This window comes from Onychostruthus taczanowskii, unplaced genomic scaffold (genome assembly GCF_017590055.1).
Source record: "Onychostruthus taczanowskii isolate IOZ18803 unplaced genomic scaffold, ASM1759005v1 scaffold94, whole genome shotgun sequence".
Classification (NCBI taxonomy): domain Eukaryota; kingdom Metazoa; phylum Chordata; class Aves; order Passeriformes; family Passeridae; genus Onychostruthus; species Onychostruthus taczanowskii.
In genome coordinates, this window is record NW_024507435.1 from 778,040 (window position 1) to 791,592 (window position 13,553).

General features: G+C 38.2%; 1 long non-coding RNA gene across 2 annotated transcripts in view; it reads right to left on the minus strand.

Annotated features, from left to right (window-relative positions):
- Positions 1-601: 601 nt before the first annotated feature.
- The window catches only part of LOC121347822, a 47,122-nt gene continuing 34,170 nt past the window's right edge, over positions 602-13,553 (minus strand). Inside the window, exons 1-5 of one of the 2 annotated variants that reach the window (XR_005954283.1) lie at positions 7,364-7,477; positions 6,659-6,774; positions 4,901-4,932; positions 3,178-3,430; positions 602-1,541 (exon numbers count right to left, since the gene is read on the minus strand). This is a non-coding gene — a long non-coding RNA (uncharacterized LOC121347822). Of the gene's footprint in view, positions 1,542-3,177; positions 3,431-4,900; positions 4,933-6,658; positions 6,775-7,363; positions 7,478-13,553 lie in introns of those variants that run through there. The other variant, XR_005954284.1, reaches the window with a different exon arrangement.

Here is a 13,553-nt window from a genome sequence, read left to right on the forward strand (position 1 = left end):
GGCTGCTAACAGAGTTCTGCACATACAAGTCATACAACTGTGGTCTTCTGTCTCCTATAGTGAAAAGGAACACAGACCACAGCAGAGAAAATCAGTTTAGGAAAGTTCTTTGCAACCAAAATGCATTCTTTCTTAAGAGTGTCTAGCATCCTCTGCCCAACCCAAAACCACAGAGGCCATGACAAGTAAGTCTCCTTCTCTAAAGCCATAATGAAGAGCTATATTAACAAGGCAATAAAAAAACAAGTTTGTAATAAATTAACTGCTTGGTTTTCTCAGGGAAAATAAAATGTTCTCCTCAGTTTCAGCCCATTCCACCCTCTGCTCTAAAATGGTCCCAAGGGCTCGCAGCTTTTTAGTCCTGTGGGGAAGCTGAAGACCTCCTTGTGGGAGGTCTGCAGAGTATGGTGCCCACCCATGGCATGAAATATGCGTCTTCTGTCCTCTCCACCCATCCACAGTGTTGCAACAAGGCACCCAGAAATCCTGTGTAATACCTCCCTGTTTGTGTGTAATTTCTTTCTCTTTCTACAGAAACAGAATGTTAACATCATCCTTGCAAATATAATAAAGCATCAGGCTGAAGCATGACATTCCCTTCCATGCAGTCATTTTATTGAGGCTCCACATTAACCAGTCTCAGGATCCTAAAAAGCAGCAGATATGAGGTTCCTATTCTCATGCTATTGGTTAATTGTTTACTATATATCCAATCCAGTAGACTGAGCCTCTTGACAGGGCATTTCCTGATGTAAAATGTGCGTGAGCAAATTCACATGTGCTAGTGCACCAACATAAGGTGTGCACGTGTGTGTTGCACATCTCCCTGTGATGTTTACCAGTGTATTTGCTGGAGTAAATGATTCTCACACCGTTCCAAAGCAGATGTAAATTACCTATATGCTGTGTTTTCTTATCTTTAAACCAGGTGTACTGTAAAAATATGTGTAGTATAACATGGCAATTTTTAGTTTATTTATTTATCTCTACTGGGACATGGATTTTTGCCTTGCTGTACTTGTTTGTGGGCCTCCTGGTAGAAGATTCATTGCCATTCACTGAGATGATAAACAGTTTCTATTCTCCAGTCCTATTATCAATTTCTATTCTATTTTTAGTAAATTTTTTTAATGCATTGATAATCAGCTTTGTAAAAACAATTTTGCATAACCAATATGATAAAATGAGATATCCACTAGAAAAAAATTAACAAGAAATATCTATTCCCTGCCCTTGCCCTTTGATGTTTTTTTTTCCTATCTCAAGGAAATATTTCGAAACCAAGTCCTTTATCCTAGCTGCCCATCAGCTAGATCCAAATGCACCCATCTATCTCTCTGTCTGGCTAGCTAGCTAGCTTTTTGCCTCCTGTATGCTCACTGAAATATTTTTCCTTGGATAGTTTATTTTCTCGGCAGTAATTTGCAACATCTGAGACAAAATGAATATAGGGTTAAACATGCTGTTATCCAAACTTTCCCATAAAAGGACACACTCAGGATTTTTCTTTAAATGTTCAGATCATTGATACTTCATATTCTCTGAAAAAGAAAAGAAAAAAAAAGAAGCGAAAAATGAACAAGTCATGGATTTTCAGTGTTCTAATGACTTATACTAATGTATTCCTTCATCTAAATACAGATTTCTATTTAAAATTCAGTATGCAGGGGTATTATGAATTCTAGCTTAATAGATTCCAAATAATTGTGCTTTAGAAATGATGAATAGCTGTTTAAAGCCACTGATAAGAATATACTATTTCTCTCCTAACAATGGACCTACCACATTAACTGTATCATATATGCCTGAAATTAGTTTATTAATTTTTTTATTGATATGCAAACTACAAGGTGACGGCAGATGGCATATAACCCCTCACTCAAACAGCAAAACCCTCCAAAAAAACCCTTGTCTCTGCTATACTTCTTGTAGGGGGACAAAAAGGAGAGATAAGAAGATAGCTTTTATATGGAAGGCAGGCCACTGAAATGCAGATGATGCCATTCTCTCTTGTATTCTGTTTTCAGATTTGCTGGCATAAAAAGAATAAAATATAAGGTTGAATTAATGACCAGATTTTGCAAAACTGCAATTCAAGATGCTTTCTCTGTGCTGTTCATGCTATCGCTGGCCTTTAAAACAACTATTCTAGACTTGCTCTTTCACTTAAAAACCAAGCATCAAAAAATACCGAAATTACAAATACATTATTCATATATTAAGTATAGAAATGACCTGACACAAAAAATTTCACTTAACAGAGCTGATGGTTCCTTCATAACATATTAAACCCTTTGAAAACACCAAGCAAAATAGGTAAGTGCATCTGCAGATGAATTTGCAGTTGGCATACAACATGACACTGGAAGTTTCTGAGGTCGTATGTGATTTGTGTGCTAAACATACCTGCTGGACTTATATGCAGCACTTAAAAAATATAAACAAAATGTGAATCTATTAGAAAACTAACATTTTTTTGCTTAAAATCTTGGTGGAAGGTATGCGTTCTAAAGCATTATCTCAAATATTTAAGGAGATTTACAAAGACAGTGGACAATGACAATAGCATTTTTATCAAATAAGCAGTTAATGCTGAAGTTAGAGTATAGTGTCATCTATAACTAAATCGTTTTTCACTGTATAATGGTTGGGTTATAGCAAGCTTTTACATTACAAGAAGAACTAAAACACGGATGAGAAGTGCATATATATGTTTATATTGCATTAAGAAATCAGTATTTCCTATTATGTGCATATTGTGCAATGCAACATCCTTGTACTAGTGCTCCTTTGCTCTCTCTGCCCATATGTGACAGTATGTATTTGCAGCGCTGTACAGAGAATTCATCTCAGCTAAATTTTTGCTATTAGAAAACAATTTCAGTGCACTTATCTGCTAAAGCTAACAGCAAAAAATAAAATCTTCATTCTTTCCTAGGGGTTGGAAAGTTGCTGTATTGCAAAAATTTTTTCTACTTTTTTCATTGTCGTGTTTCCTACCTACAAGCAACATACATTTCCAATTAATTTGTCTTGGCAAAGTTTGCAGTGCCACAAGAGGTCCTAAAAATGGATTAAAGCAGTTTTATGTCTTAACTGTAGTTGCATCAATAATCCTTGGCTCTGGTCCCTTTAGCCTTTTATTTTTTTCTATAGGATCAGGGCAGTTACCCCCACCTCAAGGCCTTTTCTTCCTCCCTCTGGGATAGGCTGCCTTCTCCACACACCACTGCTACCCAGAAAAGAATGGTTCTTCTGTTTGTCTGGCCGACTGCATATTGCATCCATTGCTCCATTCAGCCTGTCTTTTCAGGTCTGGTAGCTGCTGTACAACTTCGCTTTTGTGCTCCACTGCCAGGCCTTTTCTGAAGCCAGACGCTTTTTGAAAAGAGGGTATATTTGCATAAACAATACCAAGTGAGGAGGTCTGCTGGAAAGAAAATCAAAATTCAGCTGAGCGAATCTTCCTAAACAACTCATTTCTTGCAACCAACACCTCCTATCGTTGCCATCTGTGTACTAAATTATGGCCGAAAACGTGTGCTGCTCTTTCTTTTCACTTGCTCTTGTGTACAGATTCCTCATATCAGCTGAAGTATATTTTGTTTTCAAATTTAGTCTGAACAGAGGTCCTTAAACAGAATTCAGTATATGGAATGAGGAAAAATATGGTTCTGTTAAATAAGGAACAGAAGGCCAGCCATGCATCAGCTAGCTTGCAACCCAGATTGGATTTGTACTGAAGGCTCATCAAAATGCATATCTGAAACAAGATCTACCCATCAGCTTGCTGAGATTTCATGTCAGTGATGGCAGGGCAGCTTTATCAGAATAGTGCATGGAGAAGAAGGCTTACTGCTGCGGCTGATAGCTGAAGGAATCATTCTGGAAAACATGTGTGCTTAAATTAAATCTTGAGTGGCTTAAGATATTGGATATACTGAGCGCATGTGTATATGTATCCACATAAACACAAAAATAAAGAGTTCATACATATGTATACATGAGTGGATTCATGTACATTTCTATGCATAAGCAAACATACACACATGGCTTATGCTGCATCCTCTGTGTGCATTTACAATATTTTGCACTAGGGGATAAAAATAATTAGGCTAACCCTGCAAAAAGCAGACAGGCAAACCAAAAGTAGCCATATGGAAAAAGGAAGAATAGACTTTCATAAGCCACTGCTCAAACCTCCCACTTAATTAGCATTTTTTATTCAAATATCTAGCTAGGTAATTTTATTTCATTAAATTGTAATCTTAATTTTGTTTTCTTGCTCAGATTCCTTGGATATAAATTATTAGCAATATTTAAAATGTGTCTCCCCTGCTGCATAGGTCTGCACATACAGAATCTTCCATTTTGCACTGTCTATTAAACCACATTCATCTGTCAGAAAAATGGTGCCTGTGGATGTGTTCAGCATACAAATCTACCACAGATGAGGGGTTCTCTTTCTACCCTGCTGCCTTGATCACTGCCCACTTTCCAAGTCTAGTGTCAAGTGGACTGGGAAAAGCCAGATTGCCTCCATGTGTTGCCTCCATCCACAGGCTGAAACAAGATGTATATGGAATTTTTGTGGGCATCTATTATTGGTCTGGTTTCTTCCTATGCAAAACTCAGCACAGGGGAGAAGTTCAAACAGAAGGTCTCATATCATGTCTTTTCACCTACAGACAGGCGCCTTACCATACAGGTTCCCAAGTGTCTGAAGCAGCCCCTTGTCATGAATCAAACTACATTTCTGTCATGGGGCTCCAGTCACACTTGCATCTCACCCTCAGGAGGTATCCAAGCAGACAGGTAGCAGAAAACTGGAAGGAGGTATGTCCACTCCTTCACATAATTTCCAAGTCCCCTATAAGATGTGGACAATTATTATACTTACCTGGAATGTAAAGTGGCCTGTTTCATACAACACTGGAAAATGAAGGTAAATTAAGATCCTTTTAGTAAGCAACTCTTTTACCAGATTTCATTTTGGGGGAATCATCCCTGTAAGGAGTTTGCCATTTGTTACAGGAAAAAAGTTGCTACACAAATAACATCTATAAAACACATCCATTAGGATTTAATACGTGTAATAGAAATAAGAAAACCCTCTACATAAAACCTGTAAATTTGGTTTTATTATTCTACATTAGTATCCATCATAAATCTTTCATTATTTTGAAATTAAAGACATGGTCAGCACCTCTCATTCAACTCATCTCTCAGATTAATTTGCAACATAAGTGACTGTATCAAGCAAAAAGAAAATGATAATAAAAATAACCAGAACTTGGTGCTTGACAAATAAAATCCAAAATTTCTGCTACTTAAATTGGCACAATGCCATAAATTCTAAGCTCAAGCACCTGAAATCATGTTTGTCATTTGGCAGCCCCTGATTTTGCAGTAAAGGAGTGAGTCTTTCCCAAACACATTCTTCTTCATGTTCTCCTGTTCCACCTCCAAGGCCAAGCAAGGTACTCTCTCTCCACAAGAGCCAGGCATGATCCCACAGTGAACTCGTCCAGCTCACTCTGCCTTGGCTGGTACTCTCACTTGTCTCTACCTAACAAGCTGTGAAACGGGGTGAAACCATTGAAATCTCATGCTGAGGGTGACAAGAGGGAAACATCTCTATTGGTGTATAGGGCCTCATAAAGCAAGGCACGTTGAAGGCAGTAAACCTTAGCCTCACTGAAGGCAACTGTTCATGTTACAGCTGGCACATAAGTAGGGAAACACAAGAGAAACACATTTTAACATTAAGCAGTGCCAAATTACTGGTTCAAAATACAGTATCTATACATATATGGTATGTATAACTGGTTGTTTAAGACCAGTAACTGGACTGCTTCTTGAAAATGACCCATGAAAGATAACAATTTTCTCAAATGAAATTTAAGAATATGTCAGTTCAAAAGCAGAAGTTGCAGGTGAATGATTGGCAATTATGCTTCCTGCAGTTAGTGGGCTTCACATATGCCAGCATATACGATAATCTAGGTATTAATCCCTCTGCTATTATGAGGATTTTCTCTACATTACCCTCCCAATCCTGACCAGGATAAAGAAAACAAACCCCCACCCCTAAAAACAAAACCAAACCAAACCAAATAAATTACAAAAAAAAGAGAAGAAATAATCACAAATCACATTTATGTGAGAGGGGTATTGCCTGATTAACATTAGCTGTATGCTCATTATAGTGCAAAACAAAATTAGAGAGATGGAGGGCTGGAAGTAGGAAAGAAGGAAGAGTGAACTCTGTGTTGTTTGCTGAATGTATTTTTCATGGAGTCTGCAAAACACTTTGGAGGGGGTTTGCATGACTGGATTTTGTAATCTCCATAACTTGGAAATCAAAAAGATAAATGATGGAGAAATGAACAGCTAGTGGCCTCAGTCTTGATGATTCCAGGATAAATCCTTTTAATAAACATGAAACTGCAGCAGAGCAGAAACTCTAAGTCCTACTTTTGATTTAAAGATGTTTATCTCTCTATCTTCTACATTTCTTGGGTTTTATTCTCCTCATATCTTTTCAATTTTATCTCTTTGGTTACCCACAAAGTTAATTGTTTTTGTATTTTCTCCTCAAAGATGAGGTATGTGTGTATGTGTATAACATTAATATATGCAAACAGCAGGGACGCACCTATAGTTTGGCTTTGTAGTTGCTCCCGGGAAAACTTAATGGGAAATCACTGTCATCCTATAGTCATTTTGTTCATGCTTGACACGTGCTGTTGTCTGAATGGCAGAATCATGTCTCTGGAAGGTATAAAAAAATAAAGGAAATGTCACATAGGGAAAACTTACTTAGAGTGAGTGGTGATGGTGGTGACAAAGGAATTGTTTAAAAAAATTGAAACAAACTGTCCTGGTTCCTCAGTATTAGGACTCCTTCACTGGTTAATCCATCAGAATTGGGTTTTGTCAAGGCTTTTTTTATACACTAAATGTTTGATTAATTTGTACATTTCTGCAATAGAGCTAAAAGAATTTGAATGTTCAAGATTTAATATCCAGGCTCCCCTTTATATACACAGAGTGGAAAAATACATTTAGATCTCTCATTTATTTTCCAATTAACTCGTCTTTATCTGTGCATTAATATTACAGATGTCTGAAGAATAATTAAAACAGATAAGCAATTTATAAAAATCTTCACATTTCATGCTAATTACCATAATGTAATGTTACATTTTTATTAGCAGCTTTTGTTCACTCCTCCCACCCTTCCAGCAACCCTGAGGCCTTAGCCAGTCAGCATGTTATAAATCTTTGTTAAAATACGACACAAAGCTAAGAAGCTTGCAACAAAGCAAATTGGACAGTGATGGAGCTCTCCTTTCTTTACCTTCATTTCCCAACAGCCAGCCTGTCATCAAATATGAAAACAGTGATGATTTTTCACAGCTTCTCAGTGTGAAGGCTAGGGGGCTTCCAGGACAGAGGGTTATGAAGATGGGCTTTGAAGGATCACAGTCAGTCCATGAGAAAGACAGAGAAGAGAAAATTGATCCTAAGATCCTGATGCAGACATAAGTCACGGGTCCAGGAAATGACTGTATAGTCAACATACCTAACACCACCACATCACACAATTATATTTACAAGGAGTTAAGTCCCATTTAAAAATGAATTGGCTTGTTTGCTCCCACCATTCCTATGCAAGAGTACAATGGGAATTTAAAACTAAGAATCCTAAGGGGAATGCCTACTGATGCTTAATGTTCAAGCCATCAAGCGAGAGAGCAGAAGTAATGCCATGTGATATTGCATGAGCCCTCCCACACCTCCTTTCCAGACATCAGTGGAACCAAACACCTGGTCAAGTAAAACACTGTGGTTGTCATGAAAAGTTTGGAACAAGAAGGAAAAGAAATTTACATCAATACAGAGGTTTCCTTTGCTGAAATAAGAGACTTCATGTCAGTAAGATGAAGTACCTGCTTGAGTGTTTACAAGAATGGGATAAACTTGTTCAATGAGTTATCTGGAACAAGTAACATGACCAGCTTGCCTCGGTGGCACACCAGTGGCCAGCACATTGGCATGTGCACACACAGGCACACACAGGCGCACACGTGTGTGCACGCCCTTCTGCTCTGGTGCTGCAAGGAAAGGCCAAGCACTCAAGCATGCTCCTAGTTGCCTGCCTCAGCAGCCGCTTCCAGCTCAGCCTTTGAGCAGTAATTTGTGTCATAATGAAGATAATGTACCTCCATATGTTTCAAAAATACACTCATCTATGCTTTCAGAAATAATAATAATGTAGTTTAGGTTTCATTTTGTTTTTATTCCTGAAATAGTCTTTGATACAAGGTGGTGGAAATGAGATAAAATGAGATAAAAAAACTTGCTCTGGTGCCAAGTTCTGAAACCTTTATTTAAGGAGAAGAGAACATATGTGTATCTCCTCAGCTTCTACCCAGTCTATTGATTCAAAACTACAAGACCCTTTTTGTATTACTTAATTTATTTTTATTTATTGCAACATTGATAGAATTCAAACTACATTAGATAATGTACTAGATAAATATCATTTTAAAACCTCTTACTGAGATCCTATTGGGACTGGCATGTAATTGAAAACACTTAATGGAATATTTCAGGGCATATTGCCAGAGAATGAACAAGAGAATCACATTTCATTTTAAAATGCCATAGAAAAATAATTTAAAATTATCATAACTGTAGTTTAGTATAGAAGAAGATGGGTAATAAAATTTACATAGACTTCCTTTCTTTTGGAAATGATTTTCTCTTTGTTATATTTGACAACTCCCCCACTGTCTTTTCAGAAATGCCTGACATTCCTTTTAATTAAGTAGTGAGGGGCAACAAGCAATACATTTTTTAAAGATTGCTGAATGCATTGGGTGTGCTTTCAGCTCAGGGGCCAAACTCCCTGTTGGTTTGTTCCCTTGGAAAGAAATAACCATGATTACAACTTGTGCCTTGACCTATTATATGATTGTACAAAGCCAAATTGTAAAACTTCCTTTAGGTTTGGTTTGCACTATCCTTTCTTCTATAAGGCCAGAATAATATTTAGGTCTTGGAGGGCTCAAAACTGATAAATTCTGAGGTTTCTGATGAAGACCCAGAAAAAACTCGGGCAAGAGTCTTTTCAAACTGGAGGTTTTGTAATTAATTTCCTGGTTGCTTGCTTGCACATCCTTCTTCATCTGTTACAACTCAACAGAGGAACAGAGTTTGGGCTTTCCTTTGGTCACACAATTACCTAGAAAGCTACAAAGAGTGGCCAACCTACATGTTCGATAATCCTGCAGACTATTGAAGTAGATCCCTTGCAGGCTGCTGATGTCCACGCACATTTATACTGCAAATTTACCATTGAAAGTCTCCCTCAAGCACTTCTTCACAAAAAGAAGAAACCTTTTTTTGCTAGTTAAAGATGTTCCTACCAACAATGTAGTAGTCAGGAGAAGCATTAAAAGGCATCTTCAGCTGCCACAAAAAGTATCCAGTTTAAATGAATAAAAGAAAGGAAAATAATTTCAGATGCAAATTTTCTCAACAAGAACTGTCTCTACACACAGATGCAAGTATATATTATTTTGCTGACTCGAGTTTGGCTAATCTTGAACTAGGAGGTTGTCTTCACACATGCAAAGAATTACAGTGGAAATACTTAAATGTTTAGTTGTACCAGTTGAATTTTAGGATCCTTGAGCACTGAAATCCTGTAGAGGGTTTTTAGGCTAGCCAAATTTGTAGACTAATATTGTTTAATTCCTACTTATTCATGTCACCAAGACATGGTGACAGGGTCCTTTTTATGATCTGATATTAAAAGTTAAGAATAAATCAAAAGAAAATGTTTGAATCCAGAGTCCCTCAAATCACTCTCTTTTGATATGCAGCTCCAGATTAAAATGTGTTTTGAACCTTGTTCATATTTAAGTCTTCTCAGAGGAATATCTTAACACCAGTCAGCCAACACCTTAAGGGTATAGCTCATCCCTTGTCTATAATTCTGGACCTGTGTTTACATGAGCACAGGGATGGGGCCACACATTTTTGCCATATGTCAACATATATTTGCCTGCAGGTTGAAAACAAAGTTATAAAATAGGCCCTTTGTAAATCTACAGCAAAAACAATAAAATCCAACAAATATTCTGAGAACTAGTTCATTCTTTCCTCTTGTCACAATTTACAAGGGTCTGTGCCGCTATCAGATAATATTCCCTGCAGGCATATTTTTCCCACTGGGTGCTCAGAAATTATGAGGTTCACTGGAACTCTTCTCTCTTCTTTTCTGCTCTTTTGAATTCATTGAAATGATGACCCTAAATCTTGAATTTGGCAAGAAAGCCACAAACACCAGAACTGAGATGGCTTATCAACTTGATTCCTCTTTTGCAAGGTCAGCCCCAAGCATTCCCTGATGCTGAGAGATCTCATGTTGCAGAATTAAGCCAAATGTGGAAAGAGCCTCTGGTGAATTGAAATAACCATCCCAGAGTGAAGATCGGAAATCAACATGCTCAGATTTCAGCCTATGGAATGTGTGAGCTATCAGCATTCAAAGTTTTGCCACTGGAGGGGTGGGGAATTCCACAGCTGCTTGAGCAACAGTTATTGGCCAATTTATTCAAAATCAAATCATGGTCTTCCCAGCTAATAAAGCAAACCAGCATCAGTCACACCACCACAAATAATTACAGTCTCTTTTGGAATACATCCAAACCTTTCAAATAAAACAATTGTCCTAGTTAATACCTTATCTTCCTCTTGCACATCCCATGCTCCTGCCATTGGCTTCTGAGACAACGTGATCAAGATTGAACAACACACACCATATGCTCACAACTGCGACATGTCAATAGCAAGTTTTGAACCAGGGCATAGCGCAGAGATACCTAAAGTAGCAGTGATGGATATCTTCCTTATGGCTGTGGTTTAAAGCCCAGGTTTATGGCATTTGACCTCATCTGCCGTTGGCAAAGTCACAGGTACCAATGACCTATTTCTGCTTATGGTGCCAGGCTGGAGTGGATGTTGCCTGCAAAGACACACTTCATATATCTTCTGGTATCTGAGGTGATGAACACTGGCAGGGTACAAAAAGTAACTAATGAGTGTGTCAAATGTGCCTTGCAATTTCACAGACCCATCACGGGGGAAGGGGTTTGCAAGGGTGTACGTGCAGTGCTGCTTGCCAATAGACACAGATTGTTTAACAGTCACCTCCAGGCAGTAAAACTGATTGCCAGTTCAAGTGCCAGGTAATTTTATAGGATAATTATTAACGTTACTGAAGTTATTAAAGACTAGCTACTGGGAGACTTGTGAAGTGTGAATTATCGCTATCCATCTGACCCGGAAGGATAGCTAATCCCCTCAAACATTTTATGCTGAGCTGAAGATTATCCCTCTCTTTAGATATTAGAAAAATCTTCAGAAAGGATCAAATTACATACAAATTTTACAGTTTTGGGAGAGCATTTACAAGATTTCTCTTCCACTTCTCCACCACCACCCATCCCCCTTCTTACTCACCCCCCTTTCCAGCAATATGCTAGGAAAGCACATTTCCATTTCAGCCCTGTCTGATATTGCCATCTTCTTAGTACACCACAAGCAGAGAAATAGAGATGTGAGTCTCATTATATCTTCCATGAAGAATGTTTCTAAAGATGATAGCAGAGCAAACACCATTTGCTAAGGCAGTCAGCACAGTTTGCTCAAGGTCCCACAGTCTCCCCTCCTCCTTCCTACCTCCTTCCTACCTGAAGTGAAATTTGTTTTGCTGTGGATTTTTTTGTCTTCTTGTCAGGTCAGTGGTGACATGGTCACTTTCCTTCCCACCACTTTCACCCAATATTCTCCCTAATGTTCAGCTTCCAACAGAGCCAGTTGTTGCTATCAAACATTACAAGGCCACAACCTCTGAAGGAAAGTGTGAGCAAGCAAGCTCTTCTGCATCTACCAGGGGCAACTTGCTTAAGGAAAGCATCACATAATCATAATATTGTGAAAAAATGGTTTGGTTGGAGGTTGACCAGAGGGGAACAAACTAAGAAAAGCTGTAGCCCATTTTACGCAGTGTCGTCAGTTCCCTTGAAAAGGGAAAGGATATATAATATCACTGCAGTGTGCACTCTTGCATATGGTATTCCTCACCCTTGGTGTCTCAGCTCTCCTTTAACACAAAACCATGTTTGCACATCCTTTCTCCCTGGGTGTCTGTCATAGTCATCTGTGAGGAACATGCTGAACTTGACTACTTCTGCAGCAATTACAGAAGCGTGGTCTCAGTAGCCCCAGAGATGATAAGGTCTTTCTTTGTTCCAAGCCCCACTTGGTGCTGGTCCCACCCATTAAGCTCCTGTCACGTACCTGCATCCTTACACACCGGTGTTAACTGCACAGATGGAGAGATGGTTTCCTGATGTGAGTTACTGCCATTTCCAATCCACGACTGATGAGTGTCTGCCATTAGGGAAAGCAATAAATTTCCAAAGTCTGTCCTTTGTTGATTTGTGACGCATCTCGCTGCTGCTTCCTCTCCTCCCTTCCACATGTCTCTTTTGAAATAGCATATTTCTATTTGGCATGCTTTGAAAGGGTGTTCCCTTGATTGTCTCGCCCTTTCTTCTGCTATCTCCAGATCTTTGTAACTGTCTTTTTTACCTCTGAGAGAAAAAAAATGTATCAGGCTTCCCTTTCAGAGAACTGCCACACATTAGTGCACATGAGGGTTGTTAGATTCCTCTCTACCTGCATTATTTCATCCTTAAAGATCATGAGATATCTTCCTCAAGAACCACACAAAGGCAAAAATTTGCTATTTTACCAAAAGGGCTAAATCCATGTGACAGTAAGATTGCAGAAGACGTAACCACTCAGATTCTCAACACAGAAAAAACTCCTGTCTTACACAGACACAACTGGCCCATAGGAATCCAGAAAACACTTTCAGTCATTCCACTAGTGTCCCATGAGTTCTTTTTTAGTTTTATTTTGATTTGGACTTTTCTGAACGTGACACCAGATTTAATATGGAGGGTTTTTTTCCCCTTGGTACTCTATTTCCTTTGGCCTAAGCTAGCTCTATTTCCATACTACTTCTGTGCTAGTAACAGACACCTTAGTTATTCCACAAACTAAGAGACAGCGATTCCTGTACGAATGCATTCACTTTTATAGTATCTTAATTTTGTTCTCTAAATTTATCTTAAAGCTCCAAAACCACTGACTGTCTTTTCAGCTATTACAGTCTATTTTATAAAGAAAAAGAAGTCATTTGTTACTATTTTTTTTGTTTTGTTGTAATGGTGCTCTTTATGCAGTTTGCAAACTAAAAGAGTGCTGAGATAACATCATTTCAAAGAGGTTTTTAAATTAATTTTTTACATTGATGGACTTAATTTTTTGAATTTCAGCTTTCTAAAAATCTAATGTGAAAATTAAAATAAATTCATAAATTATTGGTATTTGTTTAGCTAGCAAGGGAAATGAACTATTTTAGTCCCTGCATATATAGGCTGTTGAGGAGTCTGTGCATGTAGCTA